The sequence below is a fragment of the Parus major genome, chromosome 9, assembly GCF_001522545.3.
Source record: "Parus major isolate Abel chromosome 9, Parus_major1.1, whole genome shotgun sequence".
In the NCBI taxonomy this organism is placed as follows: domain Eukaryota; kingdom Metazoa; phylum Chordata; class Aves; order Passeriformes; family Paridae; genus Parus; species Parus major.
Genome location: NC_031778.1, coordinates 13,955,082 through 13,965,746, shown reverse-complemented (window position 1 = coordinate 13,965,746; position 10,665 = coordinate 13,955,082). Strand labels below are relative to the sequence as shown.

Sequence of the window (10,665 nt, the reverse complement as noted above, 5' to 3'; positions counted from 1 at the left end):
TTTTCTGGGGCTTTCAGGCATTTGTGAATTGCTTCTATTCTTAACAATGCAATATATAGAACTGGAATGGGTGTCTTCCCAAATTAATCTTTGAAAGCACTGCTATGTTTCTCTTCATTTTCATCTATGTCCTTTTGGATAGATCGTGTCTGAAAAGACGGGCATGTGCACATGTACGTGTACACATGTATGTACAGACTCACAGACACATATTTAACATCCAATCTGGCCAAATGTAAGTTTTGAAAAATATCAAATCTATTACTCACAGATCATAAGAGGATTGAAATTATAAGGCTTTTTTAAACATATGTTATTTTGAGTTCAATGTATACTTGCTTCAAGCTGCTCTGTGCAACCATGGAGATGAGAAAAGTACTTTCAGAAAATGAAAGCCGGAAATTTTTAAACAGGATAATTCTAGTAGCTGGGGCTGTAAGTGGCTTATTAAGAAGTCTTGGAACTTAGATTGATGTGGCAAATTTGACAACAGTGAATATGAAATAGATTTTTGGAATGCAGTTTTGTGACCTGGTTACCTGTCAGCTGGCAGGATGCAAATTCCCTGGTACAGCTACGAGCTGGCTTCATTTCTTATGTCTTGTTCTTCTGTTTATTACCTTCTAGTTCTTAGATAATGGAAAGGATGAAAGCTGGCACATTTTCTCCTTCTGAAAGACTCATGTGGAAGGGTAATTCACTGGTAAACAAGGCAGGATAACCTGGAACAAAACAGGACCAAAGCACTGGTTCTTCGCTGGAGTCTGACTGCAGACACCACATTATATCAACAACTCCGGGGAATACAGGGCTAAAATGTTGGACAAACAGGTTACAGAACTCAAGGAGAGGGACAGGATTTTAATGAAAGGGTGTCTGGAATTAACATCAGAGTCTGTCAAACACTGGAGAAATCAAATCAATTATGTAGAGAGAGAGAGACTGAGATTTGGCATTTAAGGGGGTATTTTGCCTTGACTGTTGGGAGAGGATCATGGTGCTCTGTGGAATGCTCACATCAATCCAGAGAGCATCCCCATTGCCCAAGGAAGGCAAAGCACAGGCAGTCATGAAGTGTGTCCCACCTTGAATTGTTCTTTTTATTTAGTGCCAGGCAATGAGGAATTGTGTTTAGAAACCTGTATGTTAGAGATTTCTGAATAGCTGTGCTCTGAAGTTCAGGAGGATAATGATCTAGCGAAATGTAACCTTCAGCTAGTGGTGAGTTGTAAGAATCAGGGGGTGTTTTAGGCTGTTTCTGCAAAGCAAGGACAGCAGTCTCCAGAAAACATTCCTGAGAGAACAGGTTGGGGGCTTCTCAAGGAAGGAAAGGAAACCCATGCCCCTACCAAGACCAAGGTGGCACCTTGGGCTCCCAGCCCATGCTAACAGCTCTGTGGGTGACTCAGTGGCTGTGCCAGCTCCACACCAGCTCTGCTGGCTCAATGCTGCTGCTGGGACCACTCCTGCAGAGTCAGAGTGCAATGGTGCTGAAAGCATCAGCTCACTATGAATATATAAGTAGCTCACTGCATTCAATTAGCAGAAAATTCTGTTTTCCCATTGCTGAACAATTGCAATGTGGAGAAATTTAATTTTATGGTGGCTGAGATCCTTTTGTATGAAATGACAAACTAAGGAAACTCCAGAAGCACAGTTATCTATCATGAAGCTACTTTACAATTCCTTCTACTATATAAATGGCACAGTGAAAAAATCCCTTATTAGTTTAGACAGCAACAGTTCCCTTTCATTAACATTAAAGGATTGAAATTAGTAGTACAGTCCTTGCACTGCCTGGTCAGGATGGAGAGTCTCCCTCTCAATTAATAGCAGATAATTTCATCAAAAGCCATGTTTCCACGTGTTGGGATCATCAGGCACTCCCTGGCCCCTCTTCATGGCAAAGGGAAGGATGCAAGTTGCATCCAGTGGGGGAACTTGTTCTCCTGTCTCTGTTTCCATGACATTGACTGGGAGAACTTCAGTTTCAGGGGAAGAAGTATGACGTGAAAGGCCTCAGGTGGGGCAGCTTGGCTGTGGGAGCTGAAGATGCCATAAAATGTTCTCATTCTTCTGGCTCAGCTGTTCCGTCTCTGAAAAGTACTTTGTTTCAGCCCTGTAGTTCTGGAAGAAAATATACCCTTTTGCTTCAGGGCTTCAGCAAATGAATGAAGAAGCAGCCTTCTTTCTGTGCAGTTCATTGCATTAATGTTCTAAAGTGATTGGTACTGACTGCCTTCCTCAGCACTTACATTTGTTGTTGTTAGAGACAGGATAATGCTTTGTGGTTATCTTTTTCAATACTATTACAATGAATGTGGTGCACCCAGGCAGAGGGAATGATGAGGAGATTTTTCCAGCACCTTGTAAGTTGTTTTTGTAAGTAAGAGGTATTACCCTGGGTATCAGCATCTGAAAATAAAAATTTCATTTTTCTTCACTTGCAGCTCTGTGTACAGTAAACAGCTCTGATCGTCACTAAAGGTTTCTCCTTCATGAACATCTTATCTTAAAAAAGAGGTCATGGACATCAGTCCAGGCTGAAAACTTTGGATCTAAAGTCTGCTCTCTGTGTCATAAGTTCTGGCTTTTTTTCTTATCCTCAATGGACCAGCCTCAAAGTTTGTCCTCAGAAGCTGTTGCAGATCTCGACTTCCCCTGACAGCAGCAGTCGTGCAGAGCTGGTGTCCATCCACAGCCAGAGGAAGGACAGAGGATCAAAAGGCTGTGCCCTGGAGGTCACATCTGCAGGAGAGGGACAAAGACATCAGAAAAGCTCTGTGGGGTGTATCTGTGTAGGTGGAGTTTGTTCTCGCTCTGATATCCAGCATTTAGAAACACTATTCCAAAGACAGCTTGTGCAGAAATACAAGCAAGGAGAAACCTGCCTCAAGCTTAAACTTTTTAAAAAAAGAGGTCAGAGGTGATGTTCTCTGAGTTCAAATGGGAAAGAGACTTTTTGAGAACAAAGGCATCACTACCTGATCAGATGTAATATTTGGTGACTGGAAGCTGAAGACATAAATTCCTGGTTAAATGAAAAATGTAAATTCATCAGAGAGGCCAATTTATCTGAAGATGAGTGAAGCCTTATGTCTTGGAAGTTTTACATTACCTCAATTATGAGACAGTGTCTGGTCATGGCTATTCTGGGTGATTTTCCCTTTTTGCTGGGCTGCACGTTGGGGCAGGTGATCACAACAACTATTTCTGTTGGGAGACTTGTGCTGGTGTTTTCCATGGCACAACAACTCTGTGAAGAAATCTTTGAGTCACTGTGGCTCTTGACAGAGCTCTTCTGCCAGGCAGGGAATGTGCTTTAAATGTGCACTGAAGAACAGTGAAGGTGCCTTGTTGGCAGTACCTGATATATTAGTCTTTGATAAGGGATGCAGATCCCTTAAATTATTTAGATGAAGAGGGACGTTTAGTTTGTCTGAATGTCAGATCTCCTGGGTGAGAGCAGATTCGTTTATAAAAGGGACTGCACTTAGTGTGTCTGGAGGGAATATTGATTAAAGGAAATGTTGTGAAGGAGATACAACACAGGACAGGGTGGGAGATGACCGACAGATTAACACAGGTTAATTCTGAAAGGGAACAAGTGATGTGTTCCAAATAATGAGCAGGGATGGAGGAAAAGAGGGAAAGCTTGCAGAGCTGCTAAATATGTCATTCATGTCTTGCACCTCTTTTCCTGCAGAGATGTGACACCACTGAGAAATTAATGGGAAAATTCCAGAATTGTGAGAGCTCTTTGAAAAGAAGCCACAAGAACCTTCCCAAACTAGGCCTGAGTCCTTATGGGAAGAGCTGCTCTTGGGAGGCAAGCTGTGGTTAAGTGTGGGGTTAGGCTGTGAAGGAATGCAAGAGAGAGGAAAATGTGAGGAAACAGAATACATGCCACGATATTTTTGAGATTCATGGGCCAGTCTATAAATCTAACTTGTGTAAAAGTTACCCTGTGTTTATCCTTTCCACGCCTTCCTGGCAGGCTGGGAAGTGCTGGCACACTGGGGAGGGGAGCTGTGCTGTGGTGGTTTAATCCATATCACCCAGCTGATGGTTTTCTGAGCTCTGAGTTAGAACACAGATGGTCCAAATGGAAGGTGTTGTTGAGTTCTGAGAAAAGGGAATTTCTGCTGGTTTCAGGTGTGCTTTTGGAAAACACTGGCTTATTACCTTTCTCCCAAGAGGGCCATATGGCTCATCTGTGACATGCAGGATGAGACAACAGCCTTTGTATGCTCGTTTGGGTTTTTCTTTCCCGTATTTCACAGTTCCTGAAATTTTAGAGTTCTTAGGAGTCTTAAGAATGGAAATCTCTATTTCCAAGCAACGCTACAGACGGTCAAAGCAAGGAATTTTAAATAGTTGAAATTTCAAATTTTTAGTGGAGGAGGGACATTCTCCCTCTGGAATTTCCTATTTAGTTTCCCTTCGAGCCATTTCTAGGCATTCCTAAATTTTCCTTGCGTGGAGGATATATTTGTAAAATTTTTCCTGTGTGAATACTCTTTCAGGGAAATAACCCTTTCCTCTCTGAGCACTCCATACTGTGATGTCATGAAGATGCAAAGGGAATCCTGAACCTTCAGTTCCCTGCAGGAATAACTGCAAGGCTGAGGCCATGTCTTTTAGCCAGCACATGTTTGAACTCTGTTGTCTTTTCTGTGGATTTGTGGACCCAGATGTTTTTGTGATCCTGTGCATCATTTGTGCAGTTTTACAGTAAGAATGTAATTTATTTCTTCTGCAGAGCAGCACCTGTTCCTGCATGTCAGGAGAGAGTAACCTTTATGTGAATTACTTCGGAGATTTTCAAGCTGTGGTCCATGGAACCCTGTCGATCTAAAGATTAGGTTTTATAAGCCCATGGAAAATAACTTGGAAAAACCAAGGCTTCCCATCTGTAGACTCAAATTTGTGGCCCCAGGGGGCCACATTTCCATCTGAACATTTGTAGGAGTTTACAGATGTACAGAATTTGGGAACTTCTCATGCAGAGCGATCAAAATGAAAGTTTGCAGAAGCTGGTTTAGAGTTGTAGGAGACTTGCTAGAAAACCCTAAAACCCCAAGCTCTGAGAAGTTCTGGTTTACTTGTTTGGTGAATCCAGGATGGCTGTTGGGTACCAGTGGCCTAATGAGTAAAAAGCATGAATAAAGGAACCATAATGCTCTCCTAAGGTCTATTCAAGGAATTAAAGAAAGACTTCTTGATAGATATGAATGATGGATAAAAGAGCTTCTGAGATCAAGGTCTGATTGAGCAGAATATGTGGACAGTTCTAAATCCCTTCTATTAAAAAAGTCAAACAAATTATTTGCCTCAAAGAAAGGAAAACTTGCAACATTTTGTTGCTGCTGGGAATCATTTACTCAGCTGGGTTATTTGTTACAATGAGGATGCTACTGTGGGTAAAGTTAGATCACTGACCCACATTTAAGGGACTGGATCTTAAAATTTAAGAAAAAAAACCAAACACCAAAACCCACAGCAGAGCTGAAAGAATCTTCCAAGACATTTTACACCTTCCAGAACTGCAGCTGGAGGAAGGTCATGTCACCAGTGTTCATGCAGGATGGAGAAGGTGTATTCAGCTGTGCTATCATCATTGTCTTTGTTGTGGGGAAGACTCCCAGCACATGAAACATCATTACTGGAGGATCTTTGTGATGGAATATAGGTACTTGCTCTTGTGTGGAACAATGGACTGCTCACAGATATACCTTTAGTGATTAACATGTGAGATGTAAGGCCTGTATGGGCATCATCTCTCTGTTTCTGTGAACAGACCCATATTCTGGTCTTTGAAGTCTGATTTTTCATATACGTTAGCATAAATCTTCAGTAACTCAAGAGATCTAATGCTTATCTTAGTGACGAAGTCTGGATTTGTTCTACAGATGCTTATGAAGTTACTTTGTTTTTATATCATTTTGACAAAGGAATCAATTACAGTGAAATTGCTTTTTGTGTGTTTCTTGTTACCTGCAGGGTGTATTTTCAGGGAGCAATATCACACCCTAACTAGGTGGATAAGCAGACAAGCATATTTCTAAACAGGATAAATGAGCCCTGGTGAAGCACTGGACTAACATTACGTTCCTGCTATATCCAGCTAATTCACTGCATCACACAATCTATCTCTGGATGTATGATGAGATTTTTGGAGGCATACATAGAAGCAATTCAGTAGGTAATGTACACAAATTTTCAGCAGAGTCTAGGTGCTTAAGTGTTATTAAGACCTTTGGAAATTGCCTTTGATATTCTGAACAAAAAGTCAAAGAGGGTATTTTTACTTTTGATTAAAAATTGACTGAGCAGGTGCAAAGATATATTGCTATTAGCTGAAGGGGAAACATTTTCTAGAAAAGCATACCAAGTCTTCCTTTGATTTTTATTTATTATTCATTATTCATCTTAAAGGTTTCAAGAATAGATGGATAGAGGAAGAACGTGGTTTCTTATTACCTGAATTTAAATAGATTGCCTTATTCTCCTCACCTTGAGGAAAGCCTGTCAGCTAGCACTGCCAGGAGGGGCCCTGTGACCTTTGCTCTTTTTTTTCTGGGTGTCTGTAACATGGTCCCTAAATGCCAGCTTCACTCATCACCAACCCCATGAAAACCAGTTAGATTAAAGCAGTGGGGGGAAAGGCAGAGCGGGGAACACAGATTTCCTTATTCTGTCCTTCTGAGGCAGCAGCTTTACACTGCCCTCCACATCAGCCAGACAAGCCAAACGATTTGTGACTTCCAGGGACACCAGGAGGAGCTGGCAGCTGGTCTGGAATATCATTAAAAGGGGTTGTGTTGTGGCAGCACCTGAGGCCAAGGGAGCATTACCTCGTGAGGGTGTCATTGACACAGATGGGTTTGGTGTGGCTCACGTGGGGATGGCACAGGGATGGAGGGACAGCGGCTGGGGTCACCGTGTGAGGAGGGCTCCAGCCCCTCTGATGGGAGAAAGCATGTTCTCCTCAGAAGGTGTCACCCTTATGACAGCCTGAATCCCAAGGAAAGGTTTATGCTCCCAAAAACTCTTACAAAAACCATTAGAAGACAGGTCTTCTTAACAGTAAAAATTTCCATCCTTTTTTGCACTTTGCCATGTTCTTGAATGTCATAGCTGTCATGGCACCTATGAAAACTGACTCATTCCTCTAGAAAAACACACCAGGATTATTTTGATCCCTCTCCACTTTCCTTCAATCCTTGAGTCAGGGTCATGCTGGTTTTCTGTGTCTGTCTCCCAGCATCTGACTGCACTTTGCAATACACCATTTTCCCTTCATTGAAACTCTCCATAGAGACAATGTTCCACCTTCCCCCCGATGCCTGTGTGCTGAGATGAACTCCTCCAACCCCCTGGGAACACTGCATTTGTAGTCCCCATGTGAGGGAGTGTCTAAGGGAGTTACAAATGTGGTGTGTGAGGGGAAATAACCAGTTTTAAACACAGCACCCTGTCTCTGAATTGAATTTCCAATTGTTGCCTATAGGTGCACTTTTGCTATTACTCCTGGTTTTTCATCTGTCTGGCTTAACATTATTGTGTGTTAATGGCATCACCCAAACAAATTGGTTTTAAAGCTCTTTTTTATTTTTCTTTTTTCTCTGATCCTGCCATGTGCTTGCTTGCAAAAATGACATTTCAGCTTTCTCCTGGTTTGTGTGGAAGTGTGGGCGGCTGAGAGGCTGAGAGGCAAGTGGCTCCATCTCAGCCCCTCAGGCATGCAAGAACCAGGTGGATGGCAATGGCATTTGAACACAGATGAGCAGTAGCAGGTAGTCCCTAGTGCCCATGTTTTGCCAGCCTAGCCTCATCCTTTAAGGACATGAAAAAAAAAACCACATGCTCTATCTGCTCTCCAAATGTCAGCCAGAACCTAGCATGGACACAGGTGGGCCAGCAGGAAAGAGATTCCACCAGCTGCTGTGTGAGAAATTGGTTTAATTAAGTGTTGGTGTGGTATTCCTGCACAGGCTTAGGATCAGCAGCGATGTGAAGATGAGGGAGCTCAGCAGAGGTCAGCCCAGGACAGGACTGATAACCCTGGAGAAGCAGTGAAATGGGGGTTTCTCCCTGTTTTACCAGATCATGTTGGTGTTCGCAGTAAGGAAATGCCTTATTCTCTTGAAACCTCAGTCCAGCCCTAACATTTAGTACTAAATGAATATTTTAAAATCTTATTTTTGCTATAAATACGTGGTGTAAAGGCAAGAAGTTTCATCTTAGCTGCTCCTTACTACAGAAAAATAGGTTAGTGGTCTCCTGAGAGGACCTTCCTTGTCTCTTCTACACTTGACTGAGCACTTTTCTTTTCTACTGAGCATGGTTGCAGCTGACAACATTTATCTGGAAAGGAATAAAGCAAGCCTGAAGGGACAGAGTAGGCAGCTCTCATCTGCATTCTTCATAGCAGTCCCCTGCCTGATTTCTGTGCTCTGAAGGAAGGGAATAAACACTGAATACAACAGGAGAAGTGAAGTACAAAATGTGGTCTCTGCTCCCAAGCCCTTCTCCCCACCTGATGAGAGAAAGTGTATTTCTTGAACCAACAGAGTCATGAAGAGCTTGGTCCTTCAAAAAATGTCTTACAGTTGTCATCAGAGCAATGGATCACTGCAAAAACAAGCTGGTATTAGGTCCCCTGAGGATGTTTTATTTCTGTCAGTTGGCACCTTCTGGTTTACATATAAATAAAGAAAATCCCAGGAAAATGGCATAGGACAGGAAAACAGCTATTCTGCAGCCTCTAGAAAATGACTTGAGTTCTTTTGGGGTTTTGTCTTAGGTTGGTTTTGTTGGTTTTTTTTTTTTTTTTCTTCTGGCCTGGGAAAACTCTATAGCAGGAGGGATTAGAAGAAGAAAATTAGAAGGTACGTTCAGAGATGTAGATACTGACTAATTTAAATAAGATACAAGATTAATAAAAAAAAAGGAAAAATCTGGCCAAGCCATTTGGGAGGGTTTATGGGAAGAGGTGAGAAGTGAAGGAGTTGATCCTAGAGCAGAGACCAAAGATATGGCACAATCAGATGAACTTTTCTTGTCCTCAAGGCTTAGCTGAAAACATTTTATAGGTGTGTATCCAGCTATATTCATTCTTTATCTCTTGCATGGTAGGGCTTAAAACAGGCCACTCTAAGGCTGCATGATCTAAAACCAGTCTGGGACCAAAGCAGGGCTGAGCCACCCTGGTCATTTGGTGGAAAAGCTCATGTTGATGCCTTGAGCTTCTGTATGTGTGCAGAAGTGATTTAATATCTGTAGGGTACCTGCAGCCCCTGGCACGGGCTGGCCCTGAAACCCTTCTGTGCTGGAACAGCAGTGTGTTTGTAGATCCCAGGGTGCCACAGCTAAAGGAAAGGTAAATCCCTGGGGAGAGCAAAGGGCTAAAGCAGAGCGAGGCCATAAGGACAGACAGCAAATAACACAGCAGCATTGCAGTGCTGGCATCCTCAGCACTGCCCCCAGGCTGACTCCCTGCTCCTCTCGAGGTCCAGCAGTGTTGTAATTGATAGCCTGAAATGTATTTTTTCCTATTTTTTAGTTGTGATTTCTACCCCCCAGTTTTTCTTTCCCCTAACTGTTTACCTGGTGTCAAGTTACCGTGGTTACCGAAGTTCCTCTCCTCAGCCCCACGGCGAGAGGCCGGATAGAGTAAAGAGAAGACCCTGCTGGCATTTCCAGCTGCTTGAAGTTTCTTTAGCCCAGGAAAGCACGGGATTGCGAGAAGAGAACCCTTCTTTCCAACACGGAAGTTTGTAACTTTTTCCTGTCCCAGAATGCCTCTGAGCTATGGAAGCTGAGAAGGTTTGCTTACCTTCCCTTCCCTTTCTTTCCCCCCTGTGTTGCCAGGAAACCAAGCCCCCCTCTCTCCCCCTTGCCCCTCTGTGGAGAATACTCCTACATCTTTGTGGGCTTTTGAAGAAGTTGGTGTCTGTTATTTCTTATCTTGGTGTGTGTAACCTTGATTTGTAGAAAGTTTGTAAGATGCACTAACTGAGAAAATAATTGGTTCTTTCTCTGATGTTCCCTTCCTCCGAGAAACCCTGTTAAAAGAGACCCTCCAGACCCCAAATCCTTTGTCTTTCGTCTCTTGGATTCCCCTTCACAGAAATAAACTGTGGAATGCAAACCAGAGAGAGAGTCCCCCCCTGATTTCTTTACTCGCTCTATAGACTTGGATTCTTGAAGGAAATCAGTGAACCCCACAAACATCTGCTGGCTCGAAACTCGAGTGAAGAGAAACCTCATCACTGAGCTAGCCGGGCCACACTCGAGAAGAACCGAGTCACAGCAGGACCAGGTGGACCATGATGTCCAGAAGGAGATACAGGAAATATCTTACAGCCAGAAGCAGCAGTTTGTCAGGACAGGATGTGAAGATGAGAGCAACAAAGTGAATAGCAGGAAATTGAATGTTTTAAATAAAGTTGGTTGTTTATGGCTAAATTAAGAGCCTCTCATTAATTCTCTAATCTGCCAGAATATGAAAACTTAATGATTCCCTCTAAAAATACCCTATCCAAAACATAATTATGAGGCTATTAGTAGGTATAGAGAACAATAAATAATAAAGGCTGTTGATTTTAATTCTTCAGAACTGACAGCTGGAAATGGAGCATTTGCAAGCTGAATAGGCTG

At 42.7% G+C, this 10,665-nt stretch overlaps 1 long non-coding RNA gene across 1 annotated transcript; it reads right to left on the bottom strand.

The window, feature by feature from the left end:
• Positions 1-750: 750 nt before the first annotated feature.
• LOC109022802 lies at positions 751-9,716 on the bottom strand. Its single transcript, XR_002002093.2, has 2 exons — positions 9,613-9,716; positions 751-2,748 (listed from the first exon to the last, which is right to left on the bottom strand). It is a non-coding gene; the product is annotated as an uncharacterized LOC109022802 (long non-coding RNA).
• Positions 9,717-10,665: the final 949 nt, after the last annotated feature.